Here is a 24,264-nt window from a genome sequence, read left to right on the forward strand (position 1 = left end):
AGGGAGAGTTCAAAAGATGACAACAGCATCAGTTTAAGGTTTACAATTAGTTATATGTATTTTAAAAAGACAGAGAAACAGGGATTATTCTAGAGGTGAAATTTTTATAAATAATATATAAACAAGAACTGCTCCTCTGTAAAAGATGCTGCTCAGATAATCTCCACTAAAACCAATAATGCAAGAAGAAGTAAGAGTGAAGAGTAAAATGAAATTTAATGTAATACGAGGAAGCTTTCTAAGGATTGTTAAAATCCTAGCAGGAGATATTACAGAGATAGAAATTAAAATGGATTTTTCTTTGAATGACTTAAATAAAATCCTATATAAATGAAGACATACTAAATTGCCCCACAATTTACTCCAGATCTTCATAGAAATGTGGATGCCATTATTTTAATATTGATTCTGACAAAGGGCTTAAAAAAACAGTAATCTCCAGGACTGATACAAAAATATAAATGATAATTGTTTGGACAAAGCCAGATAGTCAATAACATTGAGTCAAATAGGGTACAGTGGAATGAGCACTGGTTTTTGAAACCCTTTTAGAAATAATAATGTAAATCGTTAACAATGACAAGGGCATACTATTCCAGCTGCCATACTGAGCACAAAGAGTGTATTGCCATTGTAAATGTTCTTAGTAACTATGAGTAGATCACATTGCCATCTCCAGTGCACAGTGTGGAAATTGAGGTTTATTAGATTAAGTAACGTGTCCCATAGCCATAAACCTAGTACTTGTTATTTACACCTTTGCTTGTCTAACACCAAAACCCATATTCTTAATCATAAACAATATCAGGGTCTGTTTTAGTTTCCTGGGCTGCTCAAGCAAATACAATGCAATGGGTTGGTTTAAACAGTGGGAATTTTTAGCTCACAGTTTTGAGGCTAAAAGAAAGTCCAAATCAAGGCATCATCAAGGCAATGCTTTCTTCCCAAAGAGTGGTGTTGAAGCTGACTGCTTGTGATCCTTGGTCCTTGATTTCTCTGTCACATGGCAATACACATGACAGCCTCTCCTGGCTTGGCACCTAACTTTCACACACAGTATCTAAAATTGTACTGCCTCATAAATGCCATTTTCTCAGTGAAAAATCACTTTTATAGTTAAAGCAACACCAAAATTGTTACTTTCAAACTTGACATAGAATCATTGCAGTTGAATTTCACTGTAGTTTTTGAACCCTAACATTGCATTCTTTGAGACTTTTATTAAGCGTTTTCAAACACATTTTGCTGCTTGAGTAAGGCACTAGATCAGTGTTAATGATTATTTTCTTACAATATATTTTGTAAATACTGTTCCATCTATTATGTTAGATGTGGCTTTTAGCATTATCTTAAGGAAAAGATGCATCAGCTGCTTTCAAGCAGGTGTGACTAAGAGATATCAAACTTGACTACAAAATAAAGACAGCAGAGTATATATAAACCTATACATACATGATCTGTTTATGCTTATACAAACTGTTCTGAGAGCAACATTAGTTGAAAGGGCAAAAGTTAATTAAAAGGAGGAAGAAGCTTGTAACACTTAAAGTAACACTTGGTAAAATATTACTAGATCTAAGACATGCACAAAGAAATATTGAGAATCCCACCCACCTCCACTATCCAAATTATTCAACATCAATATAATGGCGTTCCAGTTTGCTAATGCTGCCAGAATGCAAAATACCAGAAATGGATTGGCTTTTATAAAGGGGGTTTATTTGGTTACAAAGTTACACTCTCAAGCCCATAAAGTGTCCAATGTAATGCATCAACAATTGCATACCTTCACTGAAGTGTAGCCATTGGTGTCCGGTAATCCTCTGTTAGCTCAGAAGGCATGTGGCTCGCATCTGCTTGCTCCCAGGTGGTGTTTCAAAGTGACATTCTCCAAAATGTTGCTCTTAGGGTGTTTTGTCCTCTCTTAGAAGCAGCTGCTCTCCAAAATATCACTCTCACTTGCTCTAACAGTGAGCTTCTGTCTGAACTTTTATAGGGCTCCAGTGAACCAATCAAGGCCCATGCGGAATGAGCAGGGCCACATCTCCATGGAAATTATCCAATCAGAGTTATCACGCACAGTTGGGTGGGTCACTTCTCCATGGAAACACTCAATCAAAGTATTAAAATCTAATCAATACTAATATGTCTGCTCACACAAGATTGCCTCAAAGATAATGCCATTTTGGGTGACATAATACATTTAAAACAGCACAGATAGCTATGAGAAAAATTGAGTATAGACAGATCTAAATTTCATTGTGAATATGCATCTGTATAATATTTGCTGTTACCTCTTCTTTCCAATTAGTGTAATAGTGATAGAAAGAGCATTAAAACTTATTTAATTTAAGAAAGTTTTCCTCTTATAACATTAAAGCTCTGGGAAGTGTTTAAAATGTATACAGCAGGAATGAAATGAGTGAGTCTGCCAATACTTCAAGGTTTATAGGAGAACATCATCTTTTTCTTTTCATTTTAAATTTAATTCTTATACCAATGCCAAATGTTACCATTGGTCATTTAATGATAAAATAGAATATAGAAAATGAAAATAAATGAAAAACCTTGACATTTACCAAATTAAACTTATAAAGCTCATCACTAAATATTTTTCTCACTCATCTTTTTGCAGCTCTACCTACAAAATATTTTGTTGAAATAAATAGCAACATGACATAGATCTTAAAAAATTTAAGAGCTTGTAATAGGCAGCTTTTTCCCCTCAATAAAGCTAAAGGACATGAATTGTTGTTTTCTGGATGAAAGTAAATTGTCTCCGCTTCAGAAACTTTTGAAATAATACATTGTAAGAGTGATGGAAACAAATATCTCAAATACCATAAAATTATGGTGACATAAAATGCATCATGAAGTCATCCTCTGGACATCAATAAATATGTCGAAATGTCTGTGTGTGTTTTATGATTTCATTCTTCTAAAAATGCATCTTTCTATAAACTTCCAAACTGTGAACATCTCCAATTAAATACTTTTTATATTTTATGTTCTTTATATTTTGCAATGATATAGAGAATCAAATTAAGGGTACATCATATATTTCTCCTAAACCTGTCCATATTGATTCAAATCAGAAAGCTCAAACTTTTATATAATGTTAGTCTAACTGCTATTCTGAGAAGACTGGAATTGTTTTCTAATTCTTTGATGATTCCTGTAAGCAAAGGGAGCTTTTTGCAATGAAAGTAAAGTCTTCAAAATGAGTAACAACTAAGAAGTTTAATATTTGTTTCCTGGTGTTGCTACTGGGGGGGGAGGGGATCTATTGTCTTGAGTCTAGAGCCCCAAGGTTGATTTTTTGTCAAAATGTCCTTTACCTGCCCTTCATCTCCTCCTGGCCTCCAGTGATGATATTAAAATATCTCCATTTAATTAAATTCAAAATGTTGCATTGCTAAACACCTGTATGTCATGAATAAACCTAAACCCTGAGGAATCTATCTATCTGTATCTATTTATATCTATCTATCTATCCATCTCTATCATGATAATTGATACATGACTCCTGCTTTCAGGAGGTTTTAAAAGTGAAATCCCAAACACAGAGTATTACAACACAATATGATGACTATAACATGACTATAACCATAAAATCATATATAAGACAACATACATGATGAATTCAATGGTCAATCTTATCATTGATGATTAGTGGGAGAGGAGAGATTATCTTAAGAGGGGATATTTAAGCTGACTGTTGAATGAGGACTTAAACCCAAGTAAGTCAAGAAAGAAAAGCATTTGGGGGCACAGAAAGAAGAATATGCAAAACTAAACAGGATTAAATTGTCATAAAGTTTTTGACAAATTTCTAATATTATGAAGTTGCTGGATAGCTCTGGGTTGACAAACATTTTCTGTAAAGGGCTGGGCAACAAATACTTTAGGCCTTGCAGTCCATACAATCTCTGTCACAAGCACTCAACTATACTGCTGTTGCATGATAATAGATGTTATAGATAATATGTAAAAGAATATATTTGCTGTCTTCCAATAAAACCTTATTTAATAAACAGAGAGCAGGCAGAATTAAGCCTACAGGTTACAGGTTTGCAATCACTAAACTATATAATGAAATACTATATATAACCTACTGAAGAGACTGTATTTTAGTCTGCTTGAGTTTTATTTTCCTTTTGTTTTATTGGTTGAACAAATACAAATGGATATGATCAAATGGCAGTAGAAATACACACATCATTGTGTCTGAATTATTCTTCTCTTCATTTGTATTCCTTCTTCCAGATATTAAAAATTAAACTGCTTTAGATTAAAATAAATATAAATTATAAAAAACTGAGATCGAATATGCAGATAAAATACAGTTCCACAATTCCCAGATCTAAAATATAGAAAGCTCTTTCAATGTATTTATGTATTTATTTTTTGATTCCAATTATTTTTTATTCATTTTATTGAGATATGTTCACATACCATGTAGTCATACAAAACAATGCATACATTCAGTTGTTCACAGTACCACCACATAGTTGTGCTTTCATCACCAAAATCAATCCCTGACACCTTCATTACCATGCACACAAAAATAAGAACAAAAATTAAAGTGAAAAAAGAGCAATTAAAGTAAAAAAGAACACTGGGTGCTTTTGTTTGTTTCCTCCCCCCACTTTTATACTCATCCATCCATAAACTAGACAAAGGGGAGTGTGGTCAATATGGCTTTCCCAATCCCATTGTCACCCCTCATAAGCTACATTTTTATACAATCTTCTTCAAGATTCATGGGTTCTGGGTTGTAGTTTGACAATTTCAAGTATTTACTGCTAGCTACTCCAATTCACTAGGACCTAAAATGGCTTGCCTATATTGTGCATAAGAGTGCCCACTAGAGTGACCTCTCATCTCCTTTTGGAATCTCTCTGCCACTAAGGCTTATTTCATTTCCGTTCACATTGCCCTTTGGTCAAAAAGATGTTCTCCATCCCATGATTGATGCTGGGTCTAGATTCCTCCTTGGGAGTCATATTCTACATTGCCAGGGAAATTCCTTCCCCTGGGTGTCTGATCCCACGTAGAGGGGAGGGCAGTGATTTCAACTGCCCAGGTGGCTTAGCTAGAGAGGGCCACATCTGAACAACAAAGAGGCATTCCGGAGGAGGCTCTTAGGCACAATTATAGGGAGGCTTAACCTCTCCTTTGCAACAGCAGTCTTCCCAAGGGTAAATCCTGTGGTAGAGGGCTCAGCCCATCAAACCACCAGTCCCCTATGTCTGTGAGCATATCAGCAACCATCGAAGTGGGGGAGCCCAATACCTCTGCATTCTCCACCAGCTCCTCAAGGAGGCTCTGCATATTTTTTCATTTTTTAACTCTTTTTTTTTTTAAATCAATTATATCAAAAAAATTTAAAAAAAAACACACAATAAAAAAAAAAACATTTCAAACAAACCGTAACAAGGGAGTAAGAAAAAGACAGCTAACCTAAGATAACTGCTTTACTTCCAACATGTTCCTACTCTACCCCCCCAAAAAAAAACTAATACAGCAACATTTCTGTGAACTTGTTCCTACCATTGCTATCAGAAATTAACAGACCATAGTCATTCCTGGGCATTCCCAGAGCGTTAAATTTACCCATGATGGTTTATCTGTTCTTATTGGGTTATCAGTCCCACTTCCATAATTGCTCTCTATCACTAGTTCCCCTACATCTACATTATAAACCACTTGTTTTACATTTTTCAATGTTCACATTAGTGGTAGCATATAATATTTCTCTTTTTTTGCTTGGCCTATTTTGATAAGCATTATGTCTTCAAGGATCATGCATGTTGTCATATGTTTCACAACATTGTTTCTTCTTACAGCCATGTAGTATTCCATCATGTGTATATACCACATTTCATTTATCCACTCATCTGCTGAAGGACATTGTGTTGTTTCCATCTCTTGACAATTATGCATAATGCTACTATGAACATTGGCGTGCAGATATCTGTTCATGTCACTGTTTTCAGATCTTCTGGGTATATACCAAGAAGTGCAATTGCTGGATCGAAGGGTAACTCTATATCTAGTTTTCTAAGGAACTGATTTCCAAAGTGGCTGAACCATTATACAGTCCCAACAACAATGAATAAGAGTTCCAATTTCTCCACATCCTCTCCAGCATTTGTAGTTTCCTTTTTGTTTAATGGCAGCCATTGTAATTGGTGTTAGATGGTATCTCATTGTGGTCTTAATTTGCATCTCTCTAATAGCTAGTGAAGCTGAACATTTTTTCAAGTATTTCTTGGTCATTTGTATTTCCTCTTCAGAGAACTATCTTTTCATATCTTTTGCCCATTTTCTAATTGGGCTGTCTGTGCTGTTGTCATTGAGTTGGAGGATTTCTTCATATATGCAAGATATCAGTCTTTTGTTAGATACATGGATTCCAAAATTTTTTTCCAATTGAGTTGGCTGCCTCTTCACCTTTTTGACAAATCCCTTTTAGGTATAGAAACTTCTAAGCTTGAGGAGTTCCTATTTATCTATTTTTTTGTTGTTGTTGCTTGTGCTTTTGGCGTAAAGTCTAGGAAGTGGCCCCCTAATACAAGGTCTTGAAGATGTTTCCCTATATTATCTTCTAGGAGTTTTATGGTACTTTCTTTTATATTGAGATCTTTGATCCACTTTTAGTTAATCTTTGTGTAGGGAGTCAGGTAGGGGTCCTCTTTCATTCTTTTGGATATGGGTATCCAACTCTCCCAGCCCCATTTGTTGAAAAGACTATTATGTCCCAGTTCAGTGGCTTTGGGGGTCTTATCAAAGATCAGTTGGCCATAGATCTGGGGGTCTATCTCCAAATTCTGAATTTGATTCCATTGATCAATATGTCTATCTTTGTGCCAGTACCATGCTGTTTTGACAAATGTGGCTTTATAGTAAGCTTCAAAGTCTGGGAGTGTATGTCCTCCCTCTTAATTTTTCTTTTTAGAGTGTCTTTAGCAATTCGAGGCATCTTCCCTTTCCAAATAAATTTGATAACTAGCTTTTCCAAGTCTACAAAGTAGGTTTTTGGAATTTTGATTGGGATTGCATTGAATCTGTAGATGAGTTTGGGTTGAATTGTCATCTTAATGATATTTAGCCTTCCTATCCATGAACATGGAATATTTTTCCATTTTTAAGGTCCCCTTCTATTTCTTTTAGTAGAGTTATATAGTTTTCTTTGTATAGGTCTTTTAAATCTTTGGTTAAGTTTATTCCTAGGTACTTGATTTTTTTAGTTGTTATTGAAAATGGTATCTTTTCTTGAGTGTCTCTTCAATTTGTTCATTTCTAGCATATAGGAACATTACTGACTTATGAGCATTAATCTTGTATCCTGCTACTTTCCTAAATTTGTTTATTAGCTCTAGTAGCTGTATCATCGATTTCTCAGGGTTTTCCAGATATAAGATCATATCATCTGCAAACAATGACAGTTTTACTTCTTCCTTTCCAATTTGGATGCCTTTTATTTCTTTATCTTGCCAGATTGTTCTGACTAGCACTTCCAGCACAGTGTTGAATAACAGTGGTGACAGCAGGCATCCTTGTCTTGTTCCTGATCTTGGAGGGAAGGCTTTCAGTCTCTCACCATTGAGTACTATGCTGGCTGTGGGTTTTTCATATATGCTCTTTATCATATTGAGGAAGTTTCCTTCAATTCCTACCTTTTGAAGTGTTTTGATTAAAAAAGGGATGTTGGATTTTGTCAAATGCTTTTTCAGTGTCTATTGAGATGACTGTTTGATTTTTCTCTTTTGATTTTTTAATGTGTTGTAATACATTGATTTTCTTATGTTGAACCACCCTTGCATGCCTGGAACGACCCCCATTTTGTCATGGTGTATGATTTTTTTAATGTGTCTTTGTATTTGATTTGCATGTATTTTATTGAGAATTTTTGCATCTATATTCATTAGAGAGATAGGCCTGTAGTTGTCCTTTTTTTGTAGCATCTTTGGCTGGTTTGGGTATTAGAATGATGTTAGCTTAATAAAATGACTTAGACAGTGTTCCATTTTCTTCAATGTTTTGAGAGAGTTTAAGTAAGACTGGTGTCAGTTCTTTTTGGAAAGTTTGGTAGAACTCCCCTGTGAAGCCATCTGGCCCCGGGCATTTCTTTCTGGGAAGCATTTTGATGACTTATTGGATCTCTTTGCTTGTGACTGGTTTGTTGAGGTCCTCTGTTTTTCCTCTGGTCAGTCTAGATTGTTCATATGTTTCCAGGAAGTTCTTCATTTCCTCTACATTATCCAGTTTGTCAGCATACAGTTGTTCATAGTATCCTCATACAATTTTTTTTTTCATTTCTTTGGGATCCACAGTAAAGTCACCTTTCTCATTCATTATTTTGTTTATATGGGTCTTCTGTCTTTTTGATTTTGTCAGTCTAGCCAGGGTCTTGTCAATCTTGTTGATCTTCTCAAAGAACCAAATTTTGGTGTTATTTATCTCTCTATTATTTTTTTTGTTCCCTATTTCATTTATTTCTGCTTTAATCCTTGTTATTTCTTTTCTTCTACTTGGTTTAGGATTGGTTTGCTGTTCATTTTCTAGCTTCTTCAGTTGATCCATTAGTTCTTTGATTTTGGCTCATTCTTCCTTTTTAGTATATGGGATGTTATGTTCTATATTTTATCTGAGATTAATATTGCTACTCCTGCTTTCTTTTGGCTGTAGCTTGCATGAAATATTTTTTCCATCCTTTCCCTTTCAATTTCTTTACATCACTGTGTCTAAGATGAGTTTCTTGTATGCAACATATTGATGGTTCATATTTTTTTTTTGATCCATTCTGCCAATCTGTATCTTTTAATTGGGGAGTTTAATCCATTTATCTTCAACATTATTTTTGTGAAGGCATTTCTTGAATCAGCCATCTTATCCTTGGGTTTATGTTTATCAGATATATTTTTTCCCTCTCTCTCTTAATGTCCTTTAATGTACTCATACTGAATCTCTTTAGTACTGAAACTTTCTCCATCTCTCTCTCTCCTTTCTTTGTTTCTCTGTCAGTAGGGCTCCCTTCAGTATCTCTAGTAGGGCAGGTCCTTTATTATCAAATTCTTTCAGCATTTGTTTGTCTGTGAAAAATTTAAGCTATCCCTCAATTTGAAGGAGAGCTTTGCTGGATAAGGAATTCTTGGTTGACAATTTTTCTCTCTCAGAATTTTAAATATGTCATGCCACTGCCTTCTCACCTCCATGGTGGCTACTGAGTAGTCACTACTTATGCTGTTTCCTTTGTATGTGGTGAATTGCTTTTCTCTTGCTGCTTTCACAACTTGCTCCTCCTCTTCCATATTTGGCAGTGTGATCAAATATGCCTCAGAGTGTGTTTATTTGTATTTATTCTATTTGGAATTCACTGAGTATTTATGATTTGTGAATTTATGGTGTTTAGAAGATTTGGGAAGTTTTCCCCAACAATTTCTTTGAATACTCTTCCTAGACCTTTACCCTTCTCTTCCCCTTCTGGAACACCAATGAGTCTTATACCTGGACATTTTATATTACCTATCATATCCCTGAGGTCAATTTTGATGTTTTTGTTTTCTTTTCCCCATTCTTTCTTTTGTTCTTTCAGTTTCCATTCTGTCATCCTCCAGGTCATTGATTCACTGTTCAGCTTCCTCTAGTTTTGTACTATAAGTATCCAGAATCTTTTTAATTTGTCAACAGTTTCTTTTATTTCCATAAGATCATCTAATTTTTTATTTACTATTGAAATTTCTTCATTATGCTCTTCTAGGGTCTTCTTCAGGTCCTTTATATCCTGTCCCATGCTCTTCTTCACGTCCTTTATATTCTGTGCCATGGTCTCATTGTTCATCTTTAGCTCTTTGATAATTGCTCCAAGTACTGTGTCTCCTCTGATCTTTTGATTTGGTTGTTTGCGCTTGGGTTACACATATCATTTGATTTTTCCATATGGTTTAAATTTTCTGTTGTTTTTGGCCTTTTGGCATTTGCTTAACTTGATTGGGTTCTTTTAGGATTTGTAGACTGATTAAAACCCTTATATCTAATTGTCAGTTCTACAGCTTCATGGAATACACTTTCTCTAACTACACAGCAGGTGGCATCTGCGAGCCACCTATTCCCCTCAAGCCAGTTCTCCTCCACTTTGTCTTTGTGGTGACTGGGTGTGTGAGTCTTGTGGGGTCCAACTGGTGCACGAAGCTTGCGTGTGTAGTTGGTGTTGCCCGCCCTGTATATGGGGCATGTGTCTGAGTGGTTAGGGAGGGGGTCAGCTTTAATAATCAAATCACCCTGGTGCTCCTGGAGACTTAAAGCTGTTGCAATAGTCTAATCCTTCAGTTCAGTCTTGCCACAGTTTATCTCTGCTGCTGATCCACAAGTCCTTAGTATTGGTATATGGTCCCTGGGACTTGCAAGTGGGTCCTTCTTCCAAGCTGTGCACTCCTAGGTCCTCTGTTGATGGATGACTGTGCTATGTCACAGGTGAGCACCATCCCCTCAAGGTGGTTCTGTTCTGCAGGGCTGTGTAAGGTCGTTCCCAGTATACTGAAAAGATGGCTGAATATGGTGTGTTAATTTCCCCCTTTTCACACAGCTCTGCCTTCCCAACTCTGGGACAATTAGGTGAGAGTGTGGGAAAGGCTAATGTCCATGCCTGATTTTGTGGTGTGTGTGTGTGTTGTTGGAAACACTTCCCATCACACTGGGTTGTTTGGGGCAGCTCTGGGCTATGGAGCTGGCACTGGGTAGGAGCATTCCCTGCCCACTAGGAAGATGGCTATAAATGGATGCCCCCCTTTTCTTGGGAAGTTGTGGTGTTTAGCGAATTTTCTCAGCCACTGGACTTATTGCTTTGTGTCTCAGAGCTCTCTTAGCTCTGTTCTTTTCTGGGCCCAAATTGCAAGTCTTTGAGGCTTTCTGTAATGTGCTCCTTAATTGTTTTAGAAAAAGAGAAAAAGATTAAAAAAAAGAAAAAAATAAATGAAGGGCCTTCCTTGGACATCTAATGGGCTATTGAAATACTAAGAGAAAGGGGTTTAGGGCCATTAAGGAATGATCAACGGAGCAGAGAAACCAGCTCTTCAGACAAAGAAACTTGCCTTCTGGATTTGCATATGAGCCTGACTCTGCCTGAGCCCTGCCCTTCCCCTTTCTATGTTCACCAGAACTCCAAAAAGTCTCCACTTTTATTTTTGGGTTTTCCTTGCTGTTTTTGCTATCTCTATCTCTTCTCTGCTGGGCTGGCTGCTCCAGGATTCTCTGGTGTCTGGTGTCAGTCTATCTGTGTTTGGAGTTTGGATCAGTAGAATGAGTTTCCAATAAGAGCTGCAACTGCAGTTCTCCCTCCTTGTTCCCAGCACTGATGGCCCCTCCTCCCACAGGACTGAGCCTGGCAGGGAAGGGCACGGGTACCCTGGCCACACAAACTTACAGATTTCACTGATCTCAGCTGTTCCACGTGTTCATGAATGTTGTATGAAGTATGCCCAAAGTCAAATTGCTCTGCAGTGTCCGGTCCATGCAGTTCCTGGCTTTCTATCTACTGCCCTGGAGAAGTAACTAAAACATACACCTCACCACTCCACCATCTTGCTCCACCAATCTTTCTATGTATTTAATACTAATATCTTTACCTGATGAGATTTATTTAATGGGAAAATCTGACATGATGTAATATGAAGTTAAAGACCTTCCACAGCCTATTTATTGTCAACATTCATATGTTTTGCTGCAGATATATGAGTGTATTTGATTACAGAGTTCTGTTCCAGAATCTGCCAATGGTGTTATGTGTTACGGTATTTGTTACATATTTTTTTAATATTAAAAAACTAAACTCCAAAAATCATATGGTTTGTTAGTTTCAGATAAGAGACTTTAGATATGTTAAAAACATTTGAGGACAACTCTCTAGAATGAGAAAATTATGAAGAGCTTAATGGTTTCTTAAATTATAGCTAGTCCATCTCATGTTATATTACCTATTTTCACCTATAAATAAACTAGGATGAGTAATAAATATATATTTGATGTGGTACTAGTGATATAATCAAATCTATTAAAACAATAATAAAAGAGTTCCTTAGTTGGTGTGTTAAATTACATTCTTCAATTTATATGTGTTCTTAATCTTGATTCATATTCCTATGGGTGTGAACCCATTATAAATAGGATCTCTTGTAAATGTTATTTTAATTGAATTGAGACCCAACCAAATTAGGTTAGGCCTTATATAGATTACAGGAGTCCTTTGTAAGTAGAAAAAATCAGACATGGATGGAAAAAAGCAACAGGGAGGAACCATACACCAGAAATCAATAGAACCTGAAAGAGAAAGAAGAGGGCATTGGCATATGACAGGAGAGCAAAGACACCCGAGGACTGCCAGCTAGCCACAACATTACCAGCTCTAGCAGGAAGTGAGTGTTCTAGCCTCTGAAACCATGAGCTGATAAATTTCTGTTATGTAAGCCAGCCCTTTGAGTGGTATTCATCATAGAAGCCAGGAAACTAAGACCTTGGGCTAGATTAATTTCTGACATATTTGGTGGCTTTGCATTCTGTGCTTCGGTCATAGAGAAAGCTATAGATAAATCTCTTAAATATTAAAAAAAAATTATAAAGAATATTTAGAATGAATGATATATACTAAGAATCAAAAGAAAGTTGAAAGAATGAATTCAAAGCTTTAATTTTATCATTTTAAATATTCGTAGTAAGTGTATATTGAATTGTAAAATACAAAATATAGTTCTACCGACTTCTCCATAATGTCAACACAGTAAAGATAGCAATAAAGACACAAAGTCAATTAATAAGTGATGTTTTCCTAAGTAAGATGAGGAATGATCCCTTTGGGATTTGTGGAAAGGATACAAGGAAAGTGGGCCATGTGAGTGAAATTCATTCTTACTCTGGTTATTTTGATAAATGCATCTGTAATTGTTCATGGATATTGACTTTCAAAGTATAAAGAATGACCTAAGGTTTCACAAAATATTTCTGATGAAAATAAGATGTTAGTCTAATAATAAAGCTGTCAACAGTTAGTCAACTTCTAGTATTTATGTTTTAGCTTTATCTGCATGGAAAATAAAGACACAGTTGCACATTAATGTGCATGTTTACTGTCAAGTTAAAAAGCATCCACATGCCTTCAATTCACAAAGCCCTTAAAAGTGAGAGAAAGATTATATCTAGTCATATTGTCTAATTCTCCATATTGATTGAGGATTAGATGTTTTGATATAATACTGATATTCAAATACAGCGAAAGAAAATCACTAGAGATAAATATTTTGAAAAGAAGGACATAAGAATCATTAAAATATATTCATATAACTAACATTGTATAATGTTAAGCCAAAAAAATATCTTTTAAAGGTCAATTTTCTTACCCATATTTCAAGTGATGGGTAGTACATATCTACCTAAATTGTGCCTATATATCAGGAAGTTTTATCCACAAGGATACCATTAATTTATGAGAGCCTTGTCCACACAAATCAAAAGGACAGAAGTAGGAAAACAGTACAATACATAGCAAAGAAATTTTAGAGCAGTTCTGGGTAAAGAACAAGGGGTATTTCAAGGAAATTATCCATAGATAGGTACAGATATTGGGACTAGAGTATGGGTTGAGCAAGCACTCCAATTACATATTCTTCTGATGGGACATGGTAAGTGTGCATCGACTGTTCATCACTGCTCTGCTGAAAACAGAGATGGGTCAAGGGGATGTGATGTGGGATGCAAAAAAGCATATGCAGTAGCATATATATGTATATATATTTCAAGACACTATATTTGTGAAATAGAGTGTATACTCATATAAAAGAAAAGATAATCTCAGCTAATTCACTGCTCAGATAGCATTTCTTGAAATGCAAATTACCATATTTATAAAACACGAGTTTATTAAAATGACCTCTCTATGTGTTCTCTCACCGGATTCATAAAACTCACTGGATTCATTCTACAGATATCCATTGATAGGTCACTATATATGCCCTGGTACACTTCTACCATGGGGAAACATGTATAATGAGATAAGAGTATAGTTTATATAGAGCTTATATTCTAATGGGGAAGACTAAGGGCTTATATGTTGCTCCAGTTTGCTAATGCTTTCCGATGGCATCTGGAAAACCTCTGTTAGCTGGGAAGTCACGTGACTAGTGTCTGTTGATCCCAGGTTGTGTTCCAGCTCCTCTCTCAGCTCCTGTGCATTCTTGGTTTTTTCTCCTAAGACATTTCTCTCTAACAGCCTGGGAGTCCTGTCTTAGCATATCCCGGGGCAACCTCTGGGCTTCATCTCTTAGCTAAACGTCCTTCTGTCTGCCTCTCCAAGTATATCTAAGCATCAGTGTCAGCAAGCATCTGGGCCTGTGTGGCTCTTTGAAAGGACTCCAGTAAACCAATCAAGACCCACACTGAATTTGCAGGGCCAAATCTCCATGGAAACATTCAATCAAGAGGTCACACCTTAATAAAAAAGATTAATCAATCTGTCACCAAAAGATTGCATTAAAGAATATGGCTTTTTCTGGGGGGCATAATATATCCAAACTGGCACATATATGTAAAATCAAACATAGGAAACTGGCTAGGAGCCAGACTCCTCAAAATTAACTTAAAATAAAACTAATTTTTCAGAAGCTTGCTGAGTTTTAATCTGGTATAATTATTTCCATGTATTTGTTGTTAAGAACAACAAAAAATCAAAATAAAATTATAATAAAAGAAGAGAGACAAAAGTGCCAAAACATTTTATGTGTTTGATTCTAGAAGTCCTCTGTGGCTGTTAATTGTCACGTTGTTTATGAATATATTACTTTTATTATTTCAAAATAGTAAAGTTCTGTGAGCTGCCAGACAGAGAGGAATTAGTAGTCCTCTTCCATACATTGAAATAGGAGGCTCATTTACATTAATTGTGTCATAGGAGAAAGAAGTGAAGGCTTATATAAATGAAATTGAGGTATTCTTCCAAGCTTTACTTCTTTTTAGGGAATGGAGATTTTTAAATTAGGTCTGTAGCAAGAATCTCATGATACTAAACCATTTCTTGGAGTTAATTTAGAAATTGAACTTTTGTTCATATTCTTCACTGAGTGCTTCAAAACTATTCCCTCTTGTTGTCAGCATTGCATAAAAGTAACTGCCTCACAAGAATATTTTCAGCATAGCTTTTAAGAGACTGTGAAAAGTTACTTAGAAGTTTGTGGAATGGAAGGAGTACTTCTAAGTACTAAATTTGTAATTAGAACAACAGGTCTTTGTGGATATGGCTAAATGCTTTCCATAGAGTAATCAGTGCTGGGGAAGTTACGGATATACCTCGTGGCCATCTCAAGGCTTCACCTACACTCCACCCCCCTTTTTGGTGTGTGCAGATGTTTCTGTATGTTTCCATTCTGCAGCCCTGAGGAGACACTGGGGCTAATGGAACAGCCTGAACATACCTTAAACCAGGAAACTGGAAGCAAGTCATTCCAGTTGCTTATCAGGGGAACTCTCAGTGGCAGGGACCCCTCTCCCTGGATTTTATAAATACCCTGTCCTCAGCACACTCTCATCTCTCATCTACAACAGAAGTGGGACATGGAGCAATAAAGCAGTCATTTGCTGAGATTGTGTGTTGTGCCTGAGCCTCTGTTCCCACAATGCACCATGTAGCAACTTGCTTCACAATTAGTGTGGTCACAAGTTTTTAGTTTCCTCAGCCTATTAGGTTGTCATGTCCAAGATGCTTAGTATCATCTTTGGGTCAGGTAATTGGCCAATAGAATCTTTCTCCTCTACTTTATGACTCAGAAATAACAAAATACACACATTTACTCTTATTGCATTTTAGTGGGGTCAGACAAGGCTACAATTGTATTGCCTTCTCTTTTCCAAAAATTTCATCCAGTTGTATAGTGTTCTAGCATATTAAAAAAAAAGAGAGAGATAAGTACTCAATATGTCACTACTCCATGATTTCAACCCTACCCTCAATCCTCTAAAGTGCAAGAACATTTATCTGCAGTTCCACAATATTTGTGTTTTAGTCCATTCAAAGATCCCTTTGAATTCACTCTTTGCTGTTGGCAACCACCTGTTGATTCAGCTGTATGTGCATACAGGTTGGCATTGGTGTCCTTCATGTTCCTAAATGAAACAATGTTAGGCAAAAGTTTCACATTAGGAATCTGGATGTATGACTGCTGAACACTTGAACTCCTATTAGAATACTGAATATTTCTCCATAGACTTATGGTTGAGTTTTCAGAAGACTTTGCACATGTAGAGTAATTCAATGACCAGAATTTGGATGCCTATCTCATCTGTCATCTACAATTATTCCCACACTTCCATTTAATATAACAACTGAGACTTAATCAATGAATCTTTGAAGAATTCTCCTCTTGCTGTTTAAACTCACTTCTCTTTGACTTGCTTTAAAATAACTCTGAGGATCTTGCTGCCTTTCATTCTTTGTATACGGTCATTTCAGCATCATGTTTAGTGAGAACAATTTATATGCTGGTAGACTTGCTAATGCTTGGAATTTGGTGACTTTGCCTACTATTGCAGAATATGATGATCAGAGATAGTGCTAGTGAAATCAGGCAAAAAGTTAAGTCTTTAAATTCTAGCATTTGGTAACATGATAGCACCACTTACAAGGCTATGCTTTGTCTACAGAATGATGCTACATCTGTCAAAATATTTTGTCCTTCAAATTTCCAGAAACTAACAGACCATGCTGGATAACAATATCTCAATGCTTTATAATTTCACAGAAACTGCCATCAGAGGAGTGAGGGAACTGTAAGAGCCAGAATTTAGACTCATTTATGCCTATTCCAAGCATAAAATTCACATGTGTAGAAACAGAAAGGGAATAGATGTAACAGATAACAAATTGAATCTTATCCTTTTCAAAATACAGGTGTAATAATTAGCTTTTAAAATGCACTTAGGTAAATAGTGATACATAACCAAATTTGAGGAGATAGCTTTGGTTAATTCAAAGAACTTTGAAACAAGGAGAATTATCTGTACTTAATAGCTCTTAAAAAAGCTTATTTCTTTGAATCAAAAAAGAGCTTAATATAGGCAAAATATTGTTCTCTAAATTAAAAACTTCATCAAATTTCTCATACAAATTGGCTTTGGAATTTTTTGTAACAATAAAATGTACTGATTAGCAAATAATATCTTAAACAATGCACTATTATAAAACAATATTTATGAGAACATTTTAACCCATATCAAGTGAATTTTTAATAATTTGATACTAAATATTTAAACAATACTGTAACAATACTATGACATGAAATAGATCTTTTCATTTTCAGCAGTATGTACAATAACCTTAAACTATTCCATCAGTAATGCTTAATATGATTTTATGAGTGTAATGCTTTCAATCAATTAAATGAGAAATACGATAAAGCAACATTAATTGTGCAGCCTCTTTTTAAGAAAATTGTCTTAGTTTGCCAGATCTGCCATGACCAATAACACACTATGGGTTGGCTTCCGTGGCAGGAATTTATTGTCTCAGCAGTTTGAAGTCAGAAGTCCAATATCAAGGCTTGGCACAGCTTGCTCTCTCCTGGAGTCTGCAACCTTCTGGCAATCCTGCATGGCATGGTGAGCTCTGCCTCCTTGTGTCTGCCTCTCTGGTTTCAACTGACTTCTAGCTTCTACTGACTCTTGACTTCTGCTTCCGTGTCCAATTTACTTTGCTTATAAGGACTTCAGCCGTTAAGGATTAAGATAACCTCATTCAGTTTGGCCACACCTTAACTGACAAGAACATCTTGAAAGGTCCTCTTTACAAATGAGTTCATGCCCAGTGGAATGCGGATTAAGAGTTGCATATGCATTTTGTGGAATGTGTGATGCAATCCTCACAACTATCCTTTGATGTTTGGGGTTACTATTTTTTTTAACGGTATGGCTTGCTTACCCAGTGCTGTGTATTGAAATGATAATGATGATTTAAATCCCCAAAAACATTATAAACATGTTGTCCACAATTAGAATATAATCAAATGGAGAAAAAAAAAAAAAAAACAAACAAATTTGTGAACATGTTGACCACAAATAAAATGAAAACAAATTGAGGAAAAGCATGCCTTTATAATAATAAATGATAGTGAGACATTTCTGCAAAGAAATGATATGGACAGGCTTGATACCAACCAGATGGGCACTTATTAAAAAATCCAGCAGATGCCACCTTGGTGAGTATGAGTATCAGATTGAGAAGTTTGACACCTGGTCATTCTTTCTGACTCCCAGCTTCACTGCCTTTGCTACTCTGTGACTCTGCCACGCTCACTGCAGCACTGTGACTAATGCCTCCTGCTGTTGGCCTTGGATCTTCCCCTAAAGGCTACCTCTGAACTGGCTCCCCAGCCTGTTTGTTAGAGGTATCTGCCTACCATCCAGTGGATCTTGGGCCAGTGAATTTTAAAGATTCTGTATTCTCTATCTTTGTGGAGTGCCCTGACCTGGTTATTGTGCATTGGCCGTATGGGCAGCTTGCATTTAAACAAGCAAGTAAATTGCATTGGGCATTCAAACCAGAGTCCTGTCAGTTCTGCTTGCCAATGCTAAATTTACTTTCCATCTGCTTTCAGTTTGTTACAACAACTGCATCACAAAACACCCAGTTAAGCCCTTGTATACATTAAAATTCAACTAAATTTTCTAATTAGAGCTAATTAAAAACAGGTCTCTAGTAGATATCATTTAGTTCATCTTAAGGAGCAGTGTTGTTTTTGTTTTGTTTTGTTTTGTTTTTGTACATTCCTAGAAGAAATAGCTTATTTTAATTGCCTACTAAAATTCACATTAAAAGAAGATTAACAAACATATTCAGTGTTCAAATCATTAATTTTCTTCTACATGTTATTTATTTTTTACTTCATGAAAAATTTGAGCACATTTTTTTTAAAAAGTAGTACAATGAACCACATCTACTCATTTCCAGTTTCAACAATTAAATCCTCAAAGATATTTTTCATGAAGGTTCTCACTATCTTTACACCTAAAAACAGTGAAAGCAATCCCTTAATATCATCAAGTATCTAGTCAACGGGAGGCCTTTCCCTAATCTTATACTTGCTAGCTCTTGATAGAATTGATAAAGCATAGGCAGAATGGAATCTAGATTCTTCTCATTTTATGTTGCATCCTCCAAACCAATTTGTTGTTGTTGTTTTTAATTAATAATAAACTCTGTATTTAAATATATTTCCTAATTTTCAACCCATTGAAATATTTATCTTTACTGAAGTTCAAACTGGCCCAACTTTGGCCAGTGGTATCCTCTTCAAGTTGCTTCCTAACTCTTTTTGTAATGGCACGAGCTTTCTTTATTAGCTTCATTGCTAGGAGAACAAGTTTTTAAAAGTCTTCCTGTATTTCAGTGACTTTGTTTTCTTATAGTAAATTCTACAACAAACAGGAAGTATGCACCACCAATAATATTTGAATCTACCATTAGGCAAGTTATTTAATATCTCTAAGACTTATTTTTTCAATTTCAAAATGATAGGGTAGACTTTGTAATATTTCATCTTCCTTTGAATTCTAAAATTACCTGCAATATGTTTTCCATGTGTATTATTTAACTGTAACCATATAGTAAGTCATTCATGTGCAGAATAAAATCTTATACTTCTTGATGTTCCCTGTGGTGAGTGCAGTACTTAGTGCATGGTAGAAATTGAACGAGTATTTTTAATAAAATATTTTTTAGTAGCTACCAGAAAGACCAGAACATAATCATCCATGTTAATTAAATATTGAATTCAATGTTAGAACATTTTAAACATTTCAAACCTTCTTAGTATTTATTGCATGGACTTTCTTTATACATATTATTTTTCTTCAAAGTCATTAACATCTGAATAAAGATATTATAAACAGATTGTGCCAAACAAAATCAGATTAAATGTTTGCCAAATGTGAGCACAAAAATGTTACAATTTCCTGTTACACTTATTTACATTTTTCCTTAACTGTATAAAGCAATTATATTGTTATATATGTAAATTTAAACTATTGGGAAACAACATTAGAGACAAAATAAATCTATGATCATCCTACCTCTGTTAATTTTTTGTGATTGCATAGTACCATTTGCATTTGTGATGGCTTTGTTCTTTAAGCTTGCTATCAATTTCTATATCTAATAACCATAGCCATCAGAGAAATCTGCTTTGTTGCATTCAAATTTTAATTTTGAACTTCTGTTATTATATTCTATAAAGAGTTTATGGTCCATTTATTGAAAAACATTTTGAAGTGTACTTGAATTTTAAATAAAACTTTTTTTTTTCCCCCTTGGTATGTTAACAAAACCCAGCTGTTATTGTCACCACATAAATTGATCTGGGGTTTAATTTGACCTGTGGTATGAGTGTGTGTGTGTTTGCATTTTCTTACATACAAAATACAGTAAGTGTACATATTCTGCATCCTTTAGACTATTTCTCTTAAATGGAAATATTCCAGATCTGTCTTTTTCTTATGTATGGATTTCTCTATGGTATTAGTCATATTAAGAAGGAAAAGAAGGGAGAGAAAAAGAGGGTAAAGGAGTAGGAAAGAAAGATAAAATAAAATAAAGAAAGAGAAATAGGAAGTAAAAAATGTGTGATATCTACATATCCCTCTAAAGCTACCAAGCTGTGAGTTGTTTTAACATTTTCTTGGGAGAGAGTGTCAGAAATTTTGTAAACAGGACCCCAGGAAATATATGCTATACATTCACACCCCTAGACAAGAGAGAAATTGTATCCAATCGCAACTCTTGACCCAAGGCTACCTAAACTAACCTTCAGGTAAACTGCCTACAAAATCTCTGTGCTAAAATAGGTTTACCAAACGACAATTTTATCCAAATAAATCTTGAAGGGAAGAACACTACTTCAAACTAGCATCCTGAGGTGTTTGCTGGCAGGACTGCTATGAACTGGTCATAGACACGGGTATCTTTCCTTGATCCAAAGTCCAGTTTATCAAAGGTTAAAAGCATGACTCTCAAATAAATATAAAATGAACATATGCCAATTATTTTATTATCAACTTACTAACTGAGGGAACAAGTTAGATGTTCAATCTGGTTCCAAGAATTTGAGGAACAGAGATTTACATAGTAAAGAAGATTTTAAAATGCTGAAATAAATTTGCTAAAATATTAAAAACTAACTAATACCAACAGAGCAATTAACTGTAAATTTTGAGACTACTTGATCTAGTAGATGGAAATCCATTGCTTCTCTACCAGACAAAGGTCGATTGCATTACTATCAATATAAATCACTTGCATTTTCTAAGATGAGACACATTTACACTGTTAACAGTTTTTATAATTTAACCTCTACCCTACAAGGTTGTGCAATAGACTAGTCAATAGTGAGTCAATCAATATTGCATGAGCAGTATTTCACTGAAAGAACACCTGGGAGCCTCTTAATTTTTCTCAACTTTAATTTCAAAGCTAGCAGTCTATAAGGTTAAGAATTAAATGATAGACCCACAATCAAAGGGATTTCTTTAAATAAGCAGATCATTGTATCAAAAATATTTGCCTTGTTTAGATGGAGCAACGTAGAATTTAACATTTTGAATTGTGTCTTATATGTGATAGAGATTCTGTATCATAAGTTGGCCAGCAAGAAGTCTTTCATATTTTAAAGACAACTGCAAGGTAGGTCTCACTGATTTCCTGGTATTCTCACAGTAAGCTATGAATAGTTGTTCCTTTTGACCTCAGTTTGTTCTCACTGCTATGAATTTTAAAAAGAATAAGACCCATGTTTTCCTTGAAGCAACATATCATCGCATGCTTCAAGAAAGTAAATAGGGAATTAGAATAGAGTGTATGGAGTGTCACAGTGGGGTAAGTATTGGTACTTTTGGTACTAGGAGACTAACACCTATGCCAGCCATGGAACTGGAGGGTGGAATGAAAACTAAATATTTGTAAATGATTGGTTGTGATATGAACACTTTGTCACATGTTCACTACTGCAGCAGCAATTGAAATATTTACTGTATGCCCGATATTAAATGGAACAGGCCCATCTGAAATTAACACAAATATGTTTCCTATAATTGATAAAAAAAAATTATTTAATTTCACTATTTCAAAGTCCTTCTCCCTTTTATCCTTCTGAATAAATACTGGTACAACTCCTCCTTGCAACTATGTATCTGAATCTCTTTCTCAGGAATTTAGTTTACCTTGTTTACCAAGATGTCCATTGTTTTCCGATTTTATATTTGAAATTGTTTACAAATATTTATTTGTCCTTTTTCATGGTCACTTCTCCTGTTTTGTAATTGTACCATTGAATCACTTTTCAAATATAGGTTAGCCTTTGTTATTTTTTCACTTACAAATATAAAAGCCTCCCTCCCGTGGATTGCAAAACAATTCCTGCAACTGTATGAGAAATCTTGTGTTGTGACTCTACAGCTGAGGTATCAAGATTTGGGACAGAAGCATTGTGTTCAAGAAACATGATGTATGCAACCTACTTTCAAGTATTTTGAAAATAGATAAGTAGATAGATGGATGGATGGAAGGTGTGGTAGTTTGGAGATGTTGTGTACCCCAGAAACGGTTATGTTCTTTTAGTCCATTCTTGTGGGCGCAGATCTATTGCGGGTGGGAACTTTTGGTTAAGCTGTTTCAATTGTGATGTGACCCAGCCCATTCAAGGTGGGTCTTAATCCCCTTGCTGGAGCCCTTTGTGAGAGGATAAAAGGTAGAAAAACCAAGAGAGTTTAGTGAGAAACTCCCAGCGATATTTGGAGAGAGCCATTGAAACCAAGAACAAAGAGAGAAGGACCAGCAGAGGTCTCCACGTGCCTTCCCATGTGGCAAAGGAACCCTGGATACCAGCAGCCTTTCCTCAGAGAAGGTATCTTCCTCTTGATGCCTTAATTTGGACATTTTCAAGGCCTTATAACTATCAATTTGTAAGCAAATAAATCCCCATTGAAAAAGAAAAAAAAAAAAAGAAGAAGATTTGGGGTATAAGAGCTGCTCCCTCTAGATGATGGACATTCCTCTGCTTCTTTCCTGCAGGCAAATATGAACTAAATAATAAAAGATATACTTCAAATAACATCAACCCTGTGATTTAATTTTTATTTTCCCCACAGAATCAGCAACTACTCAACACCCTTGTTTTCTCTGTGAAAATTTTAGTCTCATATATCTCATCACCTTGAGATTAAAAACAAAACAAACAAACAAACAAACAAACAAAAAAAAAGCTCACTCATAATCCAAAACTTTCTCAGAGCTATGAATTAGGCTTTTGTCTATCAGTTGTTTCATTTTACTTGCAGAGAGAATGATTTATAAAACTTCCTACTCCACCATTCTGCTTTTGTACTCTCCCTGAAAATGGTATTTTGGAAAAATATATCCATCTCAAATACTTTCATTGTTGAATGATATTATTGCAAAAGTCCCCTGGTTATTCATTTCCTAAATGTTTAGAATTTCTCTTAGAACAGTGGTTTGTGACAGGACAGTGTATCTTAGTATTCCAGGCAGATAAGACAAACACTCCACAGTGGGTTGGGTTAAACAAAAGGAAATTACTGTCTCACTGTTTAGGAGGCTAGAAGGCTTGCTTCCCCACCAGGTCAGTAGCTTTTTGCTGCTGGCCTTCAGTCCTTGGGGAACAATGGCTTTCCCCTCACATGGCAATGCCCTCTCCTTTCTCTTTCAGTTTCTCTCTGACCTGCTGCTTCTGGCTCTTCCCCATGGATTTCTCTTTATATGGTTTCCAGTAATAGGATTTCCTAATTCAGTTGGCCAGACAAACTTCAAAAGTTCCTGTTTACAATGGGTTCACACCCACAGGAATGGGATTAAGTTTAAAGGGGTTCATAACTCAATTATCACAAAGGGGTTATAGTTCCCTCTGAAAATTTTTGATAAAAACTGTAGCCTTCTCAACGCAGAGTATGACTCCCGGGGATGAATGTGGACCCGGCATCGTGGGACTGAGAGTATCTTCTTGACCAAAAGGGGGATGCAAAATGAGATGAAATAGTTTCAGTGGCTGAGAGATTCCAAATGGAGTCGAGAGGTCACTCTGGTGGACATTCTTATGCACTATATATATAACACCTCTTAGGCTTTAATGTATTGGAATAGCTAGAAGTAAATACCTGAAACTACCAAACTCCAACCCAGCAGTCTGGACTCCTGAAGACAATTATATAATAATGTAG

This window comes from Choloepus didactylus, chromosome 1 (assembly GCF_015220235.1).
Source record: "Choloepus didactylus isolate mChoDid1 chromosome 1, mChoDid1.pri, whole genome shotgun sequence".
Lineage (NCBI taxonomy): Eukaryota > Metazoa > Chordata > Mammalia > Pilosa > Megalonychidae > Choloepus > Choloepus didactylus.